Consider the following 22,168-nt stretch of genomic DNA (forward strand, 5'->3'; position numbering starts at 1 on the left):
TTCCAACCTCAGAACAGCCATAACCCAGACGTTGATATAAGGGAAAGAAGGGGGTAAGATGGGAGATTACAGGCTGGGATGAGGCACAGTGGCAATTTTATTCTGTGTCCAATTCCGGTTGCCCTGTTATAGGGAGGATATTATGAAGCTGGAGAGGGTTCAGAAAAGGTTTACCAGGATGTTGCTGGAAATGGAGGATTTGTGATATAAGGAGAGAGTAGATTAGATTCCCTACAGTGTGGAAACAGGCCCTTCAGCCCAACAAGTCCACACCTACCCTCTGAAGAGTAACCCACCAAGACCCATTTCCCTCTGACTAATGCACCTAACACTATGGGCAATTTAGCATGGCCAATCTACCTGATCTGCACACCTTTGGACTGTGGGAGGAGACTCACACAGACACGGGGAGAATGTGCAAACTCCACACAAACAGTTGCCCGAGGCTGGACTCGAACCTGGGTTCCTGGAGCTATAATGCTGTAGCACTAACCACTGAGCAATCATGCCGCCCCAGAGAGGATAGATAGGCTGGGACGTTTTTTTTACTGGAGCACAGGAGGTTGAGAGATAACCTTTTGGAGCTTTATAAAATCATGAGGGGCATAGATAAGATGTCTTTTCCCTAGGGTGGGGGTTTTCAAGATTAGGAGGTATGTACTTAACGTGAGAGGAGAAAGATTCAAAAAAGACATGAGGGGCATTTTTTTTAATACAGAGAGTGGTTTGTATGTGGAATGAACTTCCCGAGGAATTGATGGATGCAGGTACAGTTACAACATTTAAAAGACATTTAGATGAGTACATGAATAAGAAATGTTTTTTGCAGGGATATGGGACAAGTGCAGGGAGGTGGGATTAGTTTAGCTTGGGATTATAAAAACCGAAAGAACTGCGGATGCTGTAAATCAGAAACAAAAAACAGAAATTGCTGGAAAAGCTCAGCAGGTCTGGCAGCATCTGTGGGGAGAAATCAGAGTTAATGTTTCAGGTCCAGTGACATTTGCTCAGAACTGTTCTGAGAAAGGGTCACTGGATCTGAAATGTTAACTCTGATTTCTCTCCACAGATGCTGCCAGACCTGCCGAGCTTTTCCAGCAAATTCTGTAGTTTGGGATTATGGTCGGCATGGACTTGTTGGACTGAAGGGTCGGTTTCTCTGCTGTACGACTCTATGACTAACTCTATGAGGAGCAAGGTCCTCCTGCTCCCCCGCAGCCCAGAAGAATAAAAGTCTGTCTCTTTCGCATTCAAGGTGACCAGCACCACCTTGGCGGTGATGGGGATAATGGGACTCAATCACACCAAGGCCGCTCAAGCTGAATCCATCCCAAAAATATTTCCCTGTGCTTTCGTGCAACAGCTGAAGGAAGCAGCTGCTTCTCTTTGCAGGGAGAGTGGGTCTCAGCAGCAACTGTTGCTCGACAATCTGTCTGTATTTTCTGGGCAACTACAGCGACACTGCTGGAGAAGACATGTTGACCGTGTAAACCCTGCAGTGATCACAGTGCGTAACAGAGAAACAAATCTTCTCTGGTTCCCTGTCTGAAATCCAACTCAGAAAAAAAAAACTGATGCTGTTTGTGTAAGGCTGCCTTTGGTTCACATTCCCCATGATTATTAGCTGCTGCTTGCATCCAGGTTTTGACGGTCACTCCAGTTTCAACAACTGCTTGCCCATCGCTGACACACAGAATATACCAAAGTGATAAGTTCCACAGGAACCTTGTAGGTAGGGAAGACTAACTGCTACCACAAACCACGCCCAAACCATGATAGATGGAACATGCTGACAGAACACCTTCCACCCAACACTGCCCTCAGTGTTAAAATATTCTGTCGGAAGTCACATGACACAAGGTTACAGTCCAACAGGTTTATTTGAAATCACAAGTTTTCGGATCACTGCTCCTTCATCAGGGGGAGTGTCACCTGATGAAGGAGCAGCACTCCGAAAGCTTGTGATTTTAAATAACCCTGTTGGATTATAACCTGGTGCCACGTGACTTCTGAATTTGCCCACCCCTGTCCAACACCAGCACCTCCACATCATGGCTACCATCAATACCACAAAATATTCTGTTACCTTAACACTGAAAATTACAAGTATCAAATTTCTTTGCTCCTTCTATCCCAATTAACTCTTTTCTAGTTAATTGCGTCACTTTCTCTCTATTGGAATGCCTGTATCTGCTGAGGGATCATTTTGTGGTTATGTCTTTTGATTTCTGGAGGCGGCTATGGACTGGTAATCATGAATAATATAAAAGGCTCCCACACTGTCAAGACTAGGAGCACAGAAGCCACATTATAAGAAGGATAACATCGGTCTTGGCTGAATTTTACGATATTTCCAGAAGCTGCTCTCTCCTGAGGGAGGGAATGAATGGTAGTGATTTAACCCACAGATCATTACCACTCAGGCAAAGGGTGTGTTTGCGAGGGCATAATTTTCATGGCAACCAAACATCATGATTGCTGAGTTATGCCAACAGCATGGGTTCAATTCCCACACAGGGCTGAGGTTACCATGAAGGATTCACCTTCTCAACCTCTCCCCTCATCTGAGGCATGGTGACCCTCAGGCTAAACCCACCACTAGCCATCTGTCCCTGAATGAGAAAGCAGCTCCATGATCCTCTGGGACTATGGTCGCTTTACTTCACTTTGAATAATAAAATGTCAGCCTGATGTCCTGGAAATGTGTGTTTAAAACCCATTGCAGTCAATAGTGAAATTTAAATTCAACTAAAAAGTCTGGAATAAAAATTTAGCCAAACAGCAGCCACTGTCAATTCTTGTAAAAACTCATCTGCTTCACAAACAAGTTTTAGGGAAGGAAGTTTTACATGTAGCCCCAGAGCCACAGCAATATGTCAATTCTTAACTGTCCCTGAGGCAGTTATACCCAAAATGTCGATTTCTCCACCTCCTGATGCTGCCTGGCTTGCTGTGTTGTTCCAGCCTCCTGTCTGTCTACTTTGGATTCCAGCATCTGCAGGGTTTTTTAGTATCTAACCTGAGGCAATCAGGACAATTAATCCCATGAATGAAGAAAAACTAACTGCATGCTTTTTAAAGAAGGCTTAGATAACATTGTTTTCAAAGAGTAAGGTGAAACCTTTACCTCCCATTAGATGCACCTCATTAAATTTGTGTTGCATAAAAATCCCCCTATCTTTCTCCACCTAGTTCCTACCTGACGTGGGACTAATAAGGTCAAATCATAACAACAGGTTCTACAGTTTTAAAATCAATCTGTTTGGAGATATTTGAATACCTTCCTGGGGCTGATAAGTCTGGAACCTGGGCCTTCTGACTGAAAGCTAGGGACACTACTGCTGCACAACAAGAGCCCTAAGTGTAAAGAACCCAAATGGAAGCGACATTCTGATTTTTCCTTTTCATGTAACTTACCCAGACAAGGTATGAACTGGTTCTGGAGCAGATGGGATTTGAACTGGAACCTTCTAGTGCAGAGCCCACTGCAACACAAAAACTGCAACCTGATGACTTTGTAGATAAGTTTTAAAATCCACTTGTTCAGAGATGTAATCCCACACTTCTGGAGTAGGTGGATTTTGAACCCAGGCTTCCTGGGTTTTAGATACTAGGCTTAATTGTATTCCTTTGACCAGAAGAAAGTAAGATCCAGTTGAGGTGTTTAAGACAGTTAACTCATTTGATAGTGCGAAAGAGATTCCTGATCACCCATCTGCATAAGGCAATGGCAAACCAATGCATATCTTACCATGGAGCAACACAGAGATCCATTCACATTAGTACACTTTTACAACATGGATACCTGAAGAGAGAGAGAGATAGTAGGTAGCAGTTTTTCTTAACCAGAAGTGTCCAAAAAGACAGAGCTTAACTTTAAAGTCAATGTAAAGTCATTCCTAGATGACATCAAGAAACACTTCTTCACTGACCCAGAAGTAGAAATCTCTCTGTGCCTAATGTCCTCCTCATTTACTGGGACTGACAATGATGTTAATGACGATGACTTAGTAATTAGATTCCCTACAGTGTGAAAACAGGCTCTTCAGCCCAACAAGTCCACACTGACCCTCTGAAGAGTAACCCACCCAGACCCATTTCCCTCTGACTAATGCACCTAACACTATGGGCAATTTAGCATGGCCAATTCACCTACCCTGCACACCTTTGGACTGTGGGAGGAAACCGGAGCACTCGGAGAAAACCCACACAGATACGGGGAGAATGTGCAAACTCCACACAGACAGTCGCCGGAGGCCAGAATCGAACCTGGATCCCTGGTGCTGCAATATGGAACACGCTCCCCCAAACAGTGACTGAGGTTAAGGATTAATGGGAATGTCAAAACTGAGTTTTAATAAGTTCCATGAGAAAGTGAAGACTGCAAATGCTGGAGATCAGAGTCAAAATGTGTGGCGCTGGAAAAGCACAGCAGGTCAGGCAGCATCCGAGGAGCAGGAGAGTTGGAGTTTTGGGCATAAACCCTTCATCAAGAATGTTCCAGTTAGGCAAGGTAATAAGGTTATGGAACCAAGATGGGCAGATGAAGTTAAGGTACAAATAAACCACAATCTAAGTGAATGACAGAATAGGTTGGAGGGACAAAAATGATTGAGAATCTTTACAGTATTGAAAGAGGCCATTTGGCCCATCGACTCTGCACCAATGCTCCAAAGAGCATCCCGACCAGACCTTTACTATATCCCAGTAATCTCACATTTACCATGGCCAATCTACCTAACCTGCATGCCTACAGACTGTGGGAGGAAACCCACGCACACACTGGGAGAATGTGCAAACTCCACACACATAGTCACCTGAGGCTAGAATTGAACCTGGGCCCCTGGAGCCATGAAGCAGCAGGGCTAACCACCGAGCCACCATGCCAAGCCTTCTTATGATATGCATTGTTGTGTTGCATTCTGAGCATTTTAGTTAAACAACAGTGAGATGAAAGTGACTGCCATAATCATATGTACACACACTCACATTAATATATACAAGCACACATACACACAAAATGTACACACACATGCATACTAACAGATATACATACACACTCACAGACACAAAGACAAACACATGTTGACTCACAAACACACATACATACACAGAATTTAAACAAAATAACTGGTGATCAGCAGCAAGATGAAAAATCCGACTTGATAGAATATCTAGACTAACTAGACAAAATATACAAAAGGCTGTGTAAAACCTTTTCACCATTCTTTGAACTGTTAATCGTAAACTTACAAATGTCTGCACTGAAATAGCTGCAGGACAACCCAGAGTAAATTTAAACCTTGAGACGCAGCCTTCAATAAAGAGGGCAGACCCACAAAGGGGCTTTGTTGCAAGCATTCCTGACACTGAATAATTAATGGACAACATTAATCAGGAGGACCAGGCCACTCACCCCCTTGAGCCTACTCCACCATCCAACAGGATCATCACTGACTTGACTAATGTAGTGATTCTCATGATTTCAGCCAGGGTACCTAAAAGAATGTGAGTTCCCTGATTGGATCAGTTAACAGCCCCAATCAGGGCACCCTGGCTGACAGGTATAAACAGGAGTGAGCTGGGAGGGATGGCTCATTTGCTGGGTTGCCAGGCACTGTTTTTATGTTCAGTTTATTGGACTGTCTGTAAGTTTCCCTTTTGATTTAATAAGGTGGAACTGGTAGTAAGGTGGGGTTTGGGGGTCTAACCTGGTCAATCCTTTCTCCTGTAAATTGTTGTTTCATGTATACAGCTGTTCATGCTAACTGTTTGTTTGTATTTAGTACATTTTAATAAAATAAAAGATAATATAAACAGGAGTATCAGGGGTTCTGCTCATTCTAGAAGCTGGCTCTGAGCTACCTGGGTTAGTGTCATGTACTATGCATTTGTAAATAAAGGGGGACTTGGTGATGGCATAGCAGCCTTTGTGGTGTTATTTCACTGCCTAGCCCTGATAATCCCTCACCTCCTTGTCCATCACAAACATTTTTCAGGTATGCAGTTCCTTCATGCCATTTTTACACTATTGTATGATTCCAATTCATATACGTTAATGAAAAGGAGGAAAATGGCATTCAGAGAAATTATGAAATTTCTTGGATGAGAGGTTTTGCATTGTAATTTTTAAATTCACAAATAGTAGCATTGAGAGATAAAATTGGAGGATTTCATTTCTCAGTTTCCTGCTGACGACACATTTCTCCTTGGTACTCAATGATTGGCTTATGTTTAATAAATAAGTGCATGATTGATAATGTAACAAAAAAGTACATAACCCAGCAATCACTAGTCTTTGGGCAGTTTGACATGTGACATGCCAACCACAAATCACCACCAAAGCCCCACCCTCAAATGTTACATCCTTGAAATCAGAATGCGATCAAGGCATTAAGTGTACAGGTACATGTGCTTTGTGCATTCCCACTGTTTGACCTCACTGGAATATTTATGTACCATTAAATAATCTGAGGGTTTCAATTTATTCTGGGGTTTGTGTGGAATTCACCTGCATTATTTGAATGCAAACACTCATAAGTTTACAACAGTGAGGATTTTAAAGTGTTACACAACCTTTTTCACCAGCTCAATACCCGAGAAGGTTCACATCATTGTTAAATTTGAAACAATGGATTTTATACAATGCGCAGTGCAGTTCCATTTGCATTTTCAAGAGGATTGAGGTTTACATAATCATCAGCTCAGGGATCGTTTCTGGCGCGCAGTATTAATATTTAGCTGTATCTTCCTCTCTCCTGCTTGATGCTCAATCCCAGACAATCAAAAATCTTATAACAGGGTGCTTAAAAATGGTTACGAAAGTCGGCTACAAATTGCCATCCTCAAAATCTGAAGGTTATGCAAGAAACTGACTAAATTCCAATGAGATTACGACAAAAAAATCCAATAGTCTGAGAGCTGCACTTATTAGGAAATTGCATTGCAAGGCGTTTTAAGGTTTTTCTAGTATTGCCTTATATCTGTTAGTAATGTAGGACTTTGCTTATCTCCAGTCAAAAACGTTCAATTGTGAGGAAAAAAGTGAAGTTTGTTGGACTTCCCTGCACAAGTATTGAACGCTCCAGTACTGGTATAACATGAGGAGCTAGAACGCGTGCAACAGAGTCGTAAGGATAAGCTACATTCTAAGCAAAGGAGCATTCATAATACAATTTTCTTTTTCAGCTTCCCATGGATCTATCACAGAAGCCTCCAGATGAAAATTTGCCCAATTTTGGCAGGTTATGACATCTCTGTCCCATGGACATTGATCATACCATAAGACCAGAAGATACAAGAGCAGAATTAGGCCATTCGGCCCACCAAGTCTGCTCCACTATCCGATCATGGCTGATATGCTTCTCAATCCCATTCCCCTCATTCTCCCTGTAACTCTTGATCCCCCTGCTCGTCAAGAACCGATCCATCTCTGTCTTAAATACACCCAATGACTTGGCCTTCATAGCCTTCTGTGGTCATGAGTTCCACAGGTTCACCACCCTCAGGCTGAAGAAATTTCTCCTTATCTCAGTTCTGAAGGGCCATCCTGTCACTCTGAGGCTGTGCCCTGGGCTCCTAGTCTCTCTTACTAGTGGAAACATCTTCTCCACATCCACTCTATCCAAGCCTCTCAGTACTCTGTAAGTTTCAACCCTGTCATTTTTCTAAACTCCATCAAGTACGGACCCAGAGTCCTCAACTGCTCCACATATGACAAGCCCCTCATCCCCAGGATCATTCTTGTAAACTTCCTCTAGACCCTGTCCAAACCCAGCACATTCTTCCTTCGATACGGATATCTGCTCAGAATATTCCAAATGCAGTCTGACCAGAGCTTTAAATACCCTGAGCAGTACAACTTTGCTCGTTTTCAAGCTCTCTTGATATAAATGTTAACATTGCATTTGCCTTCTTAAATGCCAACTGAACCTGCTGTTAATCTTAAGAAAATCCTGAACTAGGACTCCCAAGTCCCTTTGTGCTTCAGATTTCCAAAGCCCTTTCCTGTTTAGAAACTAGTCTACATCCGTATTCTTCCTACCAAAGTGTGTAACCTCAGACTTTCCCACCTTGTATTCCATCTTTGCCAACTCTCCTAACCTGTCCAGTCCTTCTGCAGCCTCCCCATTTCTTCAAGACTACCTGTCCCTCCATCTATCTTTGTACCAACTGCAAACTTAGCAACAATGGCCTCAGCTCCATCATCCAGATTGTTAATGTATAATGTGATTGGCCGTGGTCCCAGCACAAATCCCTATGGCAGCCATTCTGAAAAAGCTGCCTGTATCCCCACTCTCTGCCTTCTGATGTCAGCCAATCCAGGCATCTATGTATTTGATGGAGTCTGCCTTCATTTATTTTGCCTCCAGGCATGAGACATGCAACTATCTTTGACCTCCGTGTCACTGTCTGACCTGGCTGGTGAAATCAAAATGCCTTTATCAGCTGCTCAACTCAACGTTTGATCAGCTGGAAATCAATTATTAACCAGGAAATAAACACAAGAGAATTTGGGGTGACCAACCACTCTGTGTTTGATTATGTGAGTTTGTTTACTATTGATCCTCATTGTGCTCTATTAGTTATGCCTGGGTGTTGACACAAAGGAAAAGGAGTTAAATTCATGGAGTTAGGTAGATTAAAGAATTGCATGAAACTGTTGATTATAGAAGTCCTTCACACATAGGAAACAAAAACATCTCTGCAGAGATCTGAGGTACGTAAACTATACAATAGACTATATTACTGGATGGGACCAATCCATAAGCTACCACTCAGTTCTAAAGTATTACATATTAAATGGGCAACTGCAATCAAATGTGCCATGTGTATTTGATAGTTTGTATTTATTCTAATCTTTGTGGAGATTTTTTTTAAAAATTAAAGAAAATTGAAACTTCTCATTAGTAGCTGAGTTGATGACAAGATTTCACTTCTTAAGATGTTTACTGTAAAAAAAAGTTTAAAAGCTATACTGACTAAACATGACCTTTAATGGCAATCTGTGCTTCATACCATAGAGTGGAAAATATAATCAATGAAATGCATTTCATAAGTATACCTTAATCTATCCATTAAGTTGACATCCAATGCACACAGAATTGCTCCAAAATTATTTATAGCTCTGGAGGATTTACTTCTGTTTGTTTCACTTCTCAGCCTGGTAACATCTAACATCTGAATTGACCTTCATGGTAAGAATATTGCTGGAAATTCTTCCTCTCAAGAAATCTAAGTTCTCTCCCAGTTCAATTTTAACTTAATCATAATGTATCATTAAATACCAGAGCTATTTTAGGAAAGACTAGAACTCACTATCACAGTGGCTTCCTTTGTGATGTTTCCATCTCAATGGCAACATGAATCACATAGGCCTTGTATTCAGGTAGAGGTGCTGATAAGCCATCCTTGAAAACCCAGCTCTCATTCACTTTGTGATTTTGTGAACAGTTTTAAAGCACGGTTATTTTAACTTGGCATCATCAAGTGTTTGATTGCTAATTTGGAGACTTGCAGTCTATCTACTTTTCACACACAGGCATCAATCTCCAAGTGAAAGCACCTTGGACCTTCTTCTTTATAAAATAATCCATGTCTCCTTTAATTTTCTAACAAACAAAGCTCCCAAACTCACTATCAAGTAAACTCCAGAACAGGCCATATTCATTGCACCTTAAATTTAAAGATCCAATTCCAAAACAAAAATCTTGCAAACCACAAAACTATAATGATTTGGAGGTGTTGGTGTTGGACTGAGGTGTACAAAGTTAAAAATCACCCAACACCAGGTTATAGTCCAACTGGTTTATTTGGAAGCACTTGCTTTCGGAGCGCTGCTCCTTACCACCTGATGAAGGAGTGGTGCTCCAAAAGCTAGTGCTTCCAATTAAACTTGTTGGATTATAACCTGGTGTTGTGAGATTTTTAACTTCACAACCACCTGATGAAGGAACAGCGCTCCAAAAGCTAGTGCTTTCAAATAAACCTGTTGGACTGTAACCTGGGGTTGTGTGATTTTTAACAAAACTGTAAAATATGCATCAACATTCAGTGCAGACAAATTTTGTTTTTCAATGCAAGAAAACTCGTCTTCGAATGTAGCAATTGAAGGTGGTTTGCTATCAACATTCCTTCTTTCAATCAGTGACATCCCCTTACCTTGCTCAATTGAAAGACATTAAAAATGTGCACAACTTCACCTTGCTATTAAGGTGATGTCAGTCACACTGTGGCTTTCAATGCAATAATGTTATGGAGAATGGAGGTTAGCACTTGGTTTCCTTTGTTCCGCACCTTGATAAGAGGATAAAGATGGGCAATTGGCTCTGCAATTTATTTCACAATTCATGCACATCCACATTTCATGCTGGGCTCCTGAAAGTCATGCCACAACTCATAGGCACAGTAAATAGTAATTACAGAGAATGAAGGAAACACATCTCAACCTTCTACTCAATGTCGCCGATTGACTTTAAATAAGCAAGTTAACACAGCAGTGTTGGACATGAATTTATTCAATTGCACATCAGGTAGCTTTGAAGAGAAAGAACAAATTTTCATTGATAGTCAGCAAAGCCCTTGGGATATTTCAATCTTGTTCCATAAGGAGCAAATTATTTTAGCAGGTCACTGTTATGTATGGAATGCAACACCTGAACTATATCTAGCAAGCCATGCTGTTTTTCAGACAGTCTCCTAGCATTCTTTCTGTTGAGTTAAACAGACATGGAATCTCTAGCTCCATGTTTTATTCAGAAATAGCATCTTCAATATTGCAGAGCTTTCCTGGTATATTTCTTGATGGACTTTCTTTTCGCCAATGTAAATTCTGTTCCATCATCCTTCCCTCTATGAAATGTGATGGACATGCAGCAAGAATTCTGCTTCAGATGAGCGAACGTTTGTTAACATTTGGGAGGTCAATCTTTGACAGGCAGGTCCTTCCATAAGTGCCACACATGAAGGTGCCATTGTGCATTGTTGCTTTTGGTGTTGCTGCCTGTTGCCAAGGACTTTGGTAGCTGTTGGTAGTTGTGGTGGTGCACAGCAGCTCAGAGAAGGTAGCACCTCAGTTACTCTGTTGTTCTAGATTAGTTGCATCTGTCAGCTGGGCTGGTAAAGACTGGGTGTTCAGCAAACATTAACTTTTATTCAGCATTCTAGAAACCAATACAATACAATAGTGATGTGATCTTATATCACTACAGCCAATAATGTAGAATACCTTATGTATGTATTCAGACTAATCCTTAAGATGACATCACCAAATTCCTTAGATATCAGCTAGTGACTCCCAGGTGAGATACTCAAAGTGTACGACCTTATTGTCACAATTGCAAGCAGAGCTTTGGCTATCTCACTGCTCTTTCAGGGCCCACTGTCTCGGCATATGGAAGTGAATATGGCCAACTCAATGAAGCTATCTGTGTTTGAAGCGTGGTAAGAAACTCAGATGCTCTGCATTGAGTGCGCTCCTGCATTTGTGACTGTGTCCTTCCATGATGCAGCCATTGTGCATTGCACAGAGTGAAGACAGAAGCTGTTCCTGACCCTACCTTGAAAACTGTAAGCAGTCCACATTTCACAGTCGTACCACAACATGTTGAGAACACAGGTCTCATAAACCATTAGCTTGGTCCGCAGGGTCAGATTAACACCATTTACACCACACACATTTCATGAATCAGACGATGTTGGGAGCCTCCTTCCCTGTGTGTGTTTCAAAATCTGCATCGAGGGACAGATTGTCTATCATCGTGGACCTGGGGTTGCTAAACTAGGCACAAAAAATGTTTGAATTAGTCATTCGTATGCTAAAGACACACCACAAATCCTGGAGAAAAGATTGAAAGTGAAATATGCTGGTACCCATAAATCCAGCAAATATTGAATGGGCAGCCAATTTTCCATTAATGTGGGGATACACAGTTCCCCATGAAGCCTCTTCATTACCAGTTCCACATTCAACTTCTGGACAGATGTGCATGATTATCAGTTACCTTTAAATTCACTGCAACAATCAATATTTATGTAGCTTCTTAAAAGCAATACAATATCCTAAGGTCCTTAGCAAGAGATTTATCAACACTGAGTCATGGCAGGAGTTCCCAGGGTAGGCAACCAAAGGGTTGGTCAAAGAGGTGAGTTTTAAGGAACATCTTAAAAATGATGATAGCCAAGATGAGGTTGAAGAGGAGAGTTCTTGAACCAGGGCTTGGCAAACATTAGGATGAAGAATCCCCTAATGTTTTGGTGGATATAATTATGAATTTTGACATCAGTCAAGAGATACTTTTTCAGCTACAGGACTGATAGTGTGTTGGAAATGCTGTGTCTTACCAAATAGTCAACTAGAGAAATTAAGCAACTATTTTCTGAGTGATCAAATATCCAGCTGTGTTTCTCCATGTTTGAGCTATGGGGAGAGGCTGAACAGGCTGAGGCTATTTTCTCTGGAGTGTCAGAGGCTGAGGGGTGACCTTATAGAAGTTTATAAAACCATGAGGGGCATGGATAGGGTGAATAGCCAAAGTCTTTTCCTGGGGGTAGGGGACTCCAAAACTAGAGGGCATAGGTTTTAAGGTGAGAGGGGAAAGGTTGTAAAGGGACCCAAGGGACAACTTTTTCACATAGAGGGTGGTGTGTCTATGTAATGAGCTGTCAAAGGAACTGATTCAGGCTGGTACAATTACAACATTTAAAAGGCATCTGAATAAGTAGATAAACAGTTCAGAGGGATATGGGCCAAATGCTGGCAAATCGGACAAGATTAATCTAGGATATCTGGTCGATATGGACGTGTTGGACCAAAGGGTCTGCTTCCATGTTGTAGAGCACTCTGACTCTCTGACTCTATGCTCTGGTGACTTTCCTCATAAGTTGTTCACAATAGTGTCCTGGTAGTTAATTCTTGGATATTTCCAGACCACTCTGGAGGATCAGCAATTCTGACGTGAAATGTGAAATATTTACAGGTACAAATCAATCACGAGTTACATCAAGCATATTGGCTCATTGGTTCCCTGGTTCAAAAGACCTACATACAAACTCTACACAATGTATTACATCAACCAGCAGACTGAAGTCTGACCCCAAATGCTCTTCAGATAGACACAGGGTCAATCAGGTGAAGGTCAATTAATTGGCCTAGGTATCATTTCACTCATGAATCTTAAGCCACAACTTCAAATGGATGGATCCCCACTGATGCAAGGAATGGTTTCTTGTATCAAAGAAAACCATAGTTACCTGAACCTTGTCATATTTGGGCTCTGCTTCATATACACAATTAGTTCAGCTCCTTTAAATAAAAAAAAAAATTGGTGCTTAATTGCCAGCCGCTGGCTACAGTAAAACTGATGGGCAATTAATTTACAAACCCAGCAAGTTCTTAAAAATAACAGAAACACTTAGGGCCAGATACAAGATGTGCGAGTTGTAAATTGACTGACATCTTTGAAAGATTTCGCAACTAAATAGTACATCTCTTAAGCCACTAAATCAGCTGACCAATTTGTTCTCAAGTAACAGAATATGTCATTAACACACTATTGCTTGCATTGCAAGATTTGTCCCATTAAAATGGTCAACCTTGACCCTTTAAACTTTCTGTCATATAAACTCACTGCTGAGCAACCAGGGGTGCCTGTTAATACTGGTGCGCTTTCAAAGTGATGCATGTGTCCAATGCAAAGGCAGTGATAGGAAAGAGAGGACTGCAACATCTGTCTTTGCTGCTTTGACTTGGATGTAAAGCTCCCCCCTCTGCTGGCCACAGGAACCTCCATGGAAAGGTCTCCACACCCCAATTTCCCACCCTCTTACAAATCAGGAATTCCTGCAAAGAAAGGCATAACCAGACTGAAATGACAAAATAAATCACTTGTGTTTTTCTCGGGTCTCACTCTGGTTACAAATTCCATCACAATATTGTCAACACTGGACAATGCAAACCTCCTCTGCATCAGATTTGTGGGGCAGCACAGTGGCTCAGTGGTTAGCACTGCTGCCTCACAGTGCCAGGGACCCGGGTCCGATTCTACTCTCAGCCAACGATGTGAAGATTGCACATTCTCCCTGTGGGTTTCGTCCCACAGTCCAAAGATATGCAGGTTTTGTGGACTGAAATTCCTACAGTGTCCAGGGAGGTTAGGTGGGTTAATGGTAAGAAACGCAGGGATAGGATAGGAGGTAGGTCTGGGTTGGATGCTCTTCAGAGTTTGCTATGAACGTGATGGGTTGAATGACCTGTGTCCACACTGTAGGGATTCTATTTTAGTTACTGTGTTTGACCTTTACTAAGGCATTCTCTAGGCAAAAGGCTTGAATCTGAAATCTCACATCCTGCTGATAGATGGTTGGGTTAGTTGCAACATGAGCTATATTACTGGCCTGGATAGAACAGTGAGAGAAACAACTGACTTCACAATAAGTTCCAGAGTGTACCACCATCCACTTTAAACCAGACTCATTAACAGGGTTCAGATTTCTGAACTTTCTGAGTTTATTGCTGATTAATACTACACATCAAGAAATAGAAACCCCCATGAGTCTGGTTTTAAATGAGTATTGAACATACAGCACAGAAACAGGCCATCCAGCCCAACCAGTGTATACTGGCATTGATATTACACATGAGCCTCTGCCCTACTCCATCAAAGTTCATCAGCAAATCCTTCAATTCCTTTCTTGGCTCTATGCTTTCTTAGAATCCCTTTATGCACATCTTTGCGATTCACCTTAACAAATACCGACATCTCGATTAGTGAAAGTTTTTAGCATGTTCTTTGAACTTCTCTTACTCAATTGAACAAGAGGCAAAATGGTTGGGAGCAGCAACTTACTGGGGGATAAAGCACTGATTATTGGTAGCAATAATATAAACCCAGCAGCATATTTGTCCAATTGTCTGTACACTAGTCGCTCCTGGTCTCAGATCAGGAGCCACAGATCGCGGTTGCTTCCAGTAATGGCTTTACCCCATGTTGCAATCTTCCCGCTCACAGCCTTGTTTTCAAATCCCTCCACATTCCCACTTCTCCGCATCTCTGGAATTGCCTATGTCCTGTAAATTGTTGGACTTGCCTTTCTGGAATAGAGAGCACTGGAGGCTTGTGGCTGGGCGATTTCACTGCCACTACCAGAGCCTTAATGAGGAATTTTCACCTTCAGCAAAATGTGCAATAGCCAACAGGTTCAAGTTACATTGGTAAGATAAACATTGGGTTGAACTTTAACCTTTTATCAGCTAAGTGCAAGTTGCATTGGGTTTTTTAAAGAGGGTTTCTCACCGTCAGGCCTAGTGAGTTCTCTCGTTGTATCTTCCAAACATTAATGATCTAACCTGCTCCTCGGACACCCCTCACATCCAAGTCCAGCCCCATCTTACCTTGCACTTTTCCCAGAAAATCTTGCCATTCAGTGGCTTTCCCAGAAACCATTGGTATCTTTTGTGCCATTGTTCACAACATGTTGTAACCCGGACAAGCATGGGCTATCTGGAGTTACTCGACGCAGCTCCTGATATTTGCCCTTGGCACGACAGAGGGAAATCAGTGCCCCACTTTGTTGAGGGGACCTGGAGGTCCCACTGGATGGGGCGTGCAGCCGAGGGAGTTCCTCTTCCCCCAGGGACATGGGTTGGCGGCCTCAACACCAGACCATACCAAACCCGTCCAAGGTTGCCATCCAGGTCAGTGTAGTCTCAGCCATCTTCAGGAATGCCCAGCCCTCTAGGAAGAAGGTCAATGACCATCTCTGCTCCTTCAACTCAAGTGCCACCTTCTCTCTAATACCTCACACTCACTCTATCTCTGCTAAGGCACCCACCTCCCACCATTGTACCACTTTCATGTTTGGCTCCAACACCCTCCCTCAGTCACTGTCATCCAGCCCAAACCCCAGTTCCACTAACCGTCACACCTTCTGCGCTGCCTACTCACTCACTCAGGACACCTCCGCATATACACCAACAGCAACAGCTACTTTCATCTCCCTTAAGAACTGACCCTCTGTCTCATTTCTTGATGGTTACCTTGTTTGTCTAGACTGGTAAGATAGCTGAATATTCAGTGAGGTGAGTTAGACCACCAACACATGTTTAACAAGCTTTAATCCATCTCAATTGGCAACTCACTGCTGCCCAGCAAGAGACTCACTATCCCAGTTGCAACAAGCATTAAAAGATGATGGTAGTTACTCCCTTTTCTGAGATGGGTTTCACCGGACTTCCTAGGCAGAGGTGGGTACTGCAGATGCTGGAGATTAGAGTCTAGATTAGAGTGGTGCTGGAAAAGCACAGCAGGTCAGGCAGCATCCGAGGAGCAGGAAAATCGACATCTTAACCCGGCTGACATTGCTCAGATGCTTGTGAGATTCTACTCATTGTAACTAAAACAAAAAGATAAAGACCCACACCCCACAAAGCCTGAAATGTTCTGCTTTATCCCCACCATCCAATGGCCATCATCAGATTAGAGCTGAATACAGTCTCTGACATTAGACCTTGTAGAGCCTTTGCCTTACACAACATGACCTGCTCTGGTCTCTGCACTCAGGCCTCTTGGAAGTCCCTCATTTTAATTGCTGCCCACCTTGCTGCCAGCTGTGGTATTCCCTCCCTAATGTTCGACACCTGTCTACTTTACAGCATACCTTAGGTAGAAGAGAGGGTCAGTGGGGTCTGGGTTGAGATGGGTGACAACAAGTGAGGGAAGATGGTGCAGGCAACAGTAAAAGTGGTACATTATGAGCCTTGGTGGAGGGGGGGTGTGTCATGGCAGAGATAGAGTGAATGCAAGGTGGCAGCCAAGTGGAACTTACACAAAGATTGTTGGTCTTTCAGCACATATCCACTGGATGGCAAGTTGTTCTGGAAGTAACTGGTGGTGGGATGGGACTGGAATTGGGCATAGAGACACAGTAGATAGTTAATGACATGAGTTTGGTAAGGTACTGCAAGAAAACCCACTCAGTCTTGAGGTGGGAATCCCCCACGCCCCCAACAGAAAACTCAATGCAACTCACACTCAGCCTAAAAACTGCAAGATTCATCTAATCTCTTCAAAAAGAAAAATAATCACATGCACATCCTTGGCTTCATGTGCTGTTTAAACCAAACCATAAACAAACATCATGCAAGGTTAGTTTTCTTGACTTGAAGCAATGTCCATTCTCCTATTTTCAGTCCATCATCCAAAAATTAAAAAGCTACATTTTTTACAAAGCAGAAAACTTTCAAATACATCCAATCAATAGAGTTAGCTACAGCCCCCGAGAAATTGCATTCCGACTTTGCGCCAGTTCTAGCCTTGAGCTGCAAGTTGTAAAGAGTGATATATGCCAGTAGACATAACGCTCCAAATTCACAGTCCCTGATGCCAGTCTCTGGGTGAGCATGCTGTGGATTCAGATTTACACTCCCATCCTTCCTTGGGTGATGTTTTGCACGGTTTCCTTCAGCAAGTCTGCATACATAGAGTCATAGATGCTTACAGCGTGGAAACAAGCCCTTCGGCCCAACATGTCCATGCTGCCCAGTTTTCACAATTAAACTAGATTAGATTAGATTCCCTACAGTGTGGAAACAGGCCCTTTGGCCCAACCAGTCCACACCGACCCTCCGAAGAGTAACCTGCCCTGACCCATTTCCCTCTGAATAATGCACCTAACACTGTAAGCAATTTAACATGGCCAATTCATCTGGCCTGCACATCTTTGGGAGGAAACTAGAGCACCTGGAGGAAATCCACGCAGACATGGGGAGAATGCGTAGACTCCACATGGACAGTAGCCCGAGGCTGGAACCAAACCTGGGACCCTGGTGCTGTGAGGCAGCAGTTCTAATCACTTAGCCACCGTGCCACCTAGTTTTAAGATGTTTGGTCCATATCCCTCCATTCCTCTCCCAGCCGTCTACCTGACCAAATGTTTCTTAAATAACAAAATTGTACTTGCCTCCACCACCACCCATTCCAGACACTCACCACCCTCTGTGTGAAAAGGTTGCCTCTCGGGACCCTTTTGCATCTCTCCCCTCTCACCTTAAATTTATGCCCTCCCGTTTTCAGCTCCCTTACCATGAGGATACACCAATCCTAAGGAAGACTGTGGTGACACCAAGGGCGTTCGGATGCTGGCTGCTATAGTCTTTTTGCTTCATTTGATTTTGTGAGTCTGTTTAATCTTGATGCTAATTGTGCTTGATTAGTTAAGCCTGGGTGCAGGCTCAGAAACAAGTTGTAGAAGCTGCTGGAAGCTACTGCTGGAACATGGAATAGACCCCATTAAAGCATTGTGTATAAAACCTGTTACACACATTAAAACTGGTGTTATCTATGTGTAGCTGTGAGATGTAATGTTTGAGGTTACAATGGAAATGTAAAGAAACAGTTTGTGTTTCTCTGCATTCTACACAAAAGGTGATCATTTGAAAGTAAATCAAATTGTTGAGATTTACATTTGATGTGCAGAACTGAATGAAATTCAGACAAGTGTTTTTTTATACCTCTTCTGTGGCTCCTTGTGCATTAACTCTTGTTTTAAACTCAAACAAGCTGCTCAGCTGTGGAGGGCATCAGAATCCAGGCTAATTTTGTCCTGCCTGGATTTGTGGCTGTGTGTTGGACTCATGAGATAGTGGGAACAGGAACCTGCCTTTGATTCATTCATTTCTCTGGGGATCAGTGGAGCAAATTGAAACATCCGCACTGCTGTCGTTCTGAGAATAGCTAACATTAATTTCAATTCCATTCAAATCCTTTAATGACCCTCCAGTTGAGGTAGTGGATAAAGCCTGTGAGACAAAGAGACAGTGAGAGACAGAAAGAGAGTGAGATACCCACTCACACTCACAGATCAGGAGAACTGGGATGGGTGGGAACAATAAGAGAGAGAGAGAAGGAGGCAAAGAGAGAGACGTTAAAGAAAGAGAAATGGAGACACAGAACACATACAGACATAAAGGCAAGCATAGAAAAAGATACGCAGGGAGGGAGAGAGAAATAAATCTTATGGCCATGCTAGCTCATTGCACTAGAGGAGTCGTAGAGTCAGACAACATGGAATCAGACCATTCGGCCCAACCTGTTCGTGCCAAACATAATCCCAAACTAAACTAGTCCCGCCTGCCTGCTCCTGGCCCATATCTCTGATAGCTGCTGCCACTACCTTCTTCAAGTAGAGGTGACCACAGGACTTGCTTGGTTGAGCACAGTAGTGGAAAACTCCTTACTGGTCCAATGGGAAAAGTCTCCTGATATAGCTTATTGCACACTAGCAACTAATGACAGACGACAACCACCTGATGAAGGAGCAGCGCTCCGAAAGCTAGTGCTTCCAATTAAACCTGTTGGACTATAACCTGGTGTTGTGTGATTTTTAACTAATTACAGGTTACTTTGATACAATAGAATGGAGACTTTAAGGAGAAGCATAAGATGTGGAAGAACACCTGGCCATTCAGCCCATCAAGTCTGCTCCACCATTCAATGAGATCACGACCAATCTGATGATCCTCAACTCCACTTTTCTGCCTTTTCCCTCGAATAGGGGATAGAGGGATAAGGTCTGCATAGTGGCAATAAGTCTTTTAGTTTAGAAAGACTTCATGTGTCGGTGAAGACTTGGTGGGCTGAAGAGCTTGTTGCTCTACTTTGTTCTAACCCGTGATTCCTTTGCTGATTAAAAATCAGTCTCAGTATTGAATGTACTGATTTGGAGATGATGGTGTTGGACTAGGGTGTACAAGGTTAAAAATCACACAACACCAGGTTATAGTCCAACAGGTTTATTTGGAAGCACTAGCTTTCGGAGCGACGCTCCTTCATCAGGTGTTGTGTGCTTCTTACTTTGAACATACTGAGTGACTCAGCCTCGAGAGCCCCCTGCAGTGAAAAATTTCACAGATTCACTGTTCTCTGAAAGAAGGAATTCCTCCTCATCTTTATCTTAAATGTGCAACTTCTTCTGGAGATCATGCTGTCTGTTCGAGCCTCTCTCAAGGAGGGATTCAAGTTTACCAGATCAGCTTTGTCAAGTCTCCCATGTGTGTTGTCTGTTTCAAGAATGACTCTCATTATTCTAATTAGTACAGGTCCAACCCACTGAACCTCTCCTCATAATGCAGCCCTTCCATACCAGCATCAGTGGCAGGAAACCTCTCTGGATTGCCTCTCGTGCCAATATATCTTTCCATTCAGATCAGGAGCCCACAACTGTTAGCAGTATTACAATGCCTTGTGTAGATTAGAAAGACTTCCCTATTTTTATGCTCTGTGCTCAGAGTCACAGAGTAATGGTGTCATACAGCACTGAAACAGTCCAACCAGTCCATACCGAATGTAATCCCAAACCAATCTAGTCCCGTCTGCCTGCTCCTGGACCATATTGCTCCAAACTTTTCCTATTCATGTACTTATCCAAGTGTCTTTTAAGCATTATAAATTGTGCCCATATCCCCCACTTCCTCAGGAAGTTCATTACACACATGAACCACCCTCTGTGTAAAACAAGTGCCCCTCATGGCTTTTTAAAATCTCTCTCCTCTCACCTTAAAAAGGTACCTCCTAGTCTTCAAATCCCTCATCCGAGGGAAAAAGCACCCAACATTAATCCTATCTATACTCTTTCATGACTTTATAAACTTTGGTAAGGTCACCTCTCAACCTCCTATAAAAGTCCCAGCTCATCCAGCCTTTCTTCATAACTCAAACCTTCCATACCCAGCAACATCCTGGCAAGTCTCTTAGAACCCTCTCCAGCTTATAACTGTCCTTCCAATAGCAGGGTGACCAGAACTGGACACAGTATTCCAGAATAGGCCTTACCAATGTCCTATGTTACATCTGGGGTTTAGTGGTTGTGAAATATTTCATTGCCCTCTTCAGAGAAAAGCAGACCAGTTTGCCCCACTTCTGATCACCACCCACACTTTAACCAACAAATGGATTAAAACAAAGAACCACAGGTGCTGGCAATTTGAAAGTAAACAGAAACTGTTGGAAAAGCTCAGAGCAGGTCTGTAGAGAGAAAGTTCAACATGACTTCCCAACTCCTATACTCAGCAATGACTGAGCAATGAAGGCAAGCATACCAAATGCCTTTTTAACCACCCTGTCTACATGTGACGAAAACTTTAAAGTATTATGTACCTGAACCCCAGGTCCCTCTGTTCTACAACACTATCCAAGGCCTTACCATTAATTGTATAATTCCTACCCCTGTTTGTTGTACCAAAATGCAATAGTCAGCATTTTATTTTCCTGCACTATCACCTGCTGAATTTCTATGCTAGCTTTTTGTGATTCATGGATGAGGACCTCCAAATCCCTTTGTGGAACAGCTTTCTCCGTTTAAATAATATTTAAATTCTTATTAATTAGCATTTCAAAATCTAAATAACACTTAAATTCTTCCAGTCATAACACTCATGGCTATGGCCCTAATGAGGAAAGTGGGACTGGTGTAGGCAGTATGATTCCTGTGAAAATGCGTAACCTCCTATGTTTTCCACACTGCATTCCATCTGACAAGTTTCTAATCACTTGCTAAACCTGTCTAGATCCCTCTGCAGACTCTGCATCACCCTCACCAATTGCCTTCCGGCCTATTTTTAGCAACTGCAAACTTGGCTGGAGTACATTCTCTTGCCTCATCCAAATCATTAAAATGTTGTCAATAATTGCTGCATCATTAATCTTTATGGCATTCCACTTTTTACAGGTTGCCATCCTGAAAATGACTCTCCATCCCCCCCATCCCAACTCTCTGGTTTCTGTTAGTTAGCCAATTCTCTAATCATGCTAATATACTACCTCAAGGTTCTTAACTTACTAGTTGTCTAATGGATGGTATCTTATCAAACACTTTCTAAATGGCTAAATATATTACATCCACTGCTTCCCCTTTATCTATCCTGGATGTTACATCCTCAAAGAACTCTAATAAATTTGTCAGGCATAAGTTTCCCTTCATGAAGCAATGCTGACTTAGCTCGATTATATTATGCATTTCTAAATGCTCTGTTATCACATCCTTTATTACAGACTCAGACAATATCCCAGTAATTACAGGAAGGATGTGGAAGCATTGGCAAAGGTGCAGAGGAGGTTTACCAGGATGTTGCCTGGTCTGGAGGGAAGCTCTTATGAGGAAAGGCTGAGAGGCT

General features: G+C 42.6%; 1 protein-coding gene across 4 annotated transcripts in view; it reads right to left on the minus strand.

The window, feature by feature from the left end:
• The window catches only part of wscd2 (WSC domain containing 2), a 593,216-nt gene that overhangs the window by 498,727 nt on the left and 72,321 nt on the right, over window positions 1-22,168 (minus strand). The window lies entirely within an intron of this gene.

This window comes from Chiloscyllium punctatum, chromosome 17 (genome assembly GCF_047496795.1).
Source record: "Chiloscyllium punctatum isolate Juve2018m chromosome 17, sChiPun1.3, whole genome shotgun sequence".
Taxonomy (NCBI): Eukaryota; Metazoa; Chordata; class Chondrichthyes; order Orectolobiformes; family Hemiscylliidae; genus Chiloscyllium; species Chiloscyllium punctatum.